Below are 2,048 nucleotides of genomic sequence, written 5' to 3' on the forward strand. Positions count from 1 at the left end.
CAGTGCTGCACCTGCACAGCGTTGCATTGCAACTGCTCAGTGCTGCACCTGCACAGCATTGCATTGCAACTGCACAGCACTTACCTGCGCAGCACAACGCTTCTGCTTCATCCTGAAGAAGAACAAAACAAGAGCTTTTCCCCTATGCATGATAAAAAACACAACCCCCAGCCCAGCCCCCTCCCCTTAATACCCCCCCAGCTCATCAGCCCCAGCTGCTCCAAGCTGAGGTGTGGCTGCTGTGTCTGAGCACACCCAGCCCCAAAGCAGCTCCTAAGGGGGATCCATATCAAGCCTCCAGGAAATCAGGGCCCCTCAGAGCTGCTCCTGTCAGGATCCACAGCATCCCTGCTCCTTTGCTTTGTAGTTGGTGTGTGTGTTTGTTTGCACTCGCTTGTCAGCTCCCCCCTCAGCAGCGTCCCAGATGAGAGCAGATTGCATGCTAATAAATTCTGGATTGGCAGCAGCACCCGGAGAGGGGGGAGAAGAGCAGCTTGAGCTACAAAGGGAGCGTCCGTGCTGCACCTGCATTTAGTTTTGAGCCCTGGGAAGGCAGGAGGTGGGATGCAGGATGGAGCAGGAGCAAGGGGTGGGATGCAGGGTGGAGCAGGAGCAGGGGGTGGGATGCAGGATGGAGCAGGAGCAGGGGGTGGGATGCAGGATGGAGCAGGAGCAGGGGGTGAGATGCAGGGTGGAGCAGGAGCAGGGGGTGGGATGCAGGAGCAGAGGATGGGATGCAGGATGGAGCAGGAGCAGGGGGTGGGATGCAGGATGGAGCAGGAGCAGGGGGTGGGATGCACGCTGCTGGTGCAGCCCACGATTTGCAAACCCTGGATCCTCCCTCCCCCCCCAAACCCAGGCTCCTGCCAGCCCCCAGGATCCAGCAGCAAAGCTGAGGGCTGTTTCCTTTTCTCCCACGAGGAGTGTAATCCCCCCTTTGAAAGGCGCATCCTCCGCTTGATGCTTCCTGACATTAATATTATCATCCCCAAGCAGCCGCAGAGCCCAGCTGTCGCCTGCGATTAGGGCGCTGACACAGATCGGTGCAAGATTTCACGAGCGTCTCATTACTGCTGACTCCGGTTCCACGCGCCTTATATAAGTCATCTTGCATCAACCTGTCACCGGCGGCGCGGCTCCGCATGCTGAGCAAGGGTGGCTGCAGGGGGCAGTGCCATGTGCCCCCCCCCCGGGTTGGGGTCCTGCCTCTCCTTGCAGGTGGATTTACCCCTACGGAGCATCCTGCACCGTGCACTTGGGATAAAGGGCGGATTGGGGCTCAGGGTTGGGAGCTTTGGGGACAAGGAGAAGGGACAGCATCCTGACCCCAGCCCTCAGCATCCCAACACCCCCCTCCCAGTATCCTAACCCCAAACCAGCATCCCAACAGCCCTTCAGCATCCCCCAAACTCCCAGCATCCCCGATCTCCCCCCGGAACCCGCACACCCCCCAGCATCCCACTTGGTGCTCCTGCACCCTGCCCTGCTGATACTCCCTCCCATCCTGATCACCAATTCAGGGCAGATCTTAGAGGCAGAATGTAATTACTGTGGCTGGAGCGGGGCCAGCGCTTTGCAGCGAGCACGGGGACTCTTTCAGAAAGTGCTGTGGGTTCATTAATGGCCTCAAGAAGCCAGGGTTCCTCTCTCTGTTCGCTGCTGGTGGATTCTTTGTGCGTGCACCGTGCAGGCTGCAGCCTCCAGCAGCACACTGGCTCCCGAGCGCTGCTGCACGGCCTCAGCTTGGGGACATGTGATGTCCTTGCAGCCCTTGCAGTCCATCCCTGCTGTGCAAAAGCACCAGTGTGGCTGTGCATCCCTGCTGTGCATCCTTGCTGTGCATCCCTGCCATGCAAAAGCACCAGTGTGGCCGTGCATCCCTGCTGTGCAATGCACCAGCACGGTTGTGCGTCTCTGCTGTGCAAAAGTACCGAGGTGGCCAAGCANTGCAAAAGCACCAGTGTGGCCGTGCATCCCTGCTGTGCAATGCACCAGCACGGTTGTGCGTCTCTGCTGTGCAAAAGTACCGAGGTGGCCAAGCATCTCTG

Source organism: Numida meleagris, chromosome 21, assembly GCF_002078875.1.
Source record: "Numida meleagris isolate 19003 breed g44 Domestic line chromosome 21, NumMel1.0, whole genome shotgun sequence".
NCBI classification, from domain to species: domain Eukaryota; kingdom Metazoa; phylum Chordata; class Aves; order Galliformes; family Numididae; genus Numida; species Numida meleagris.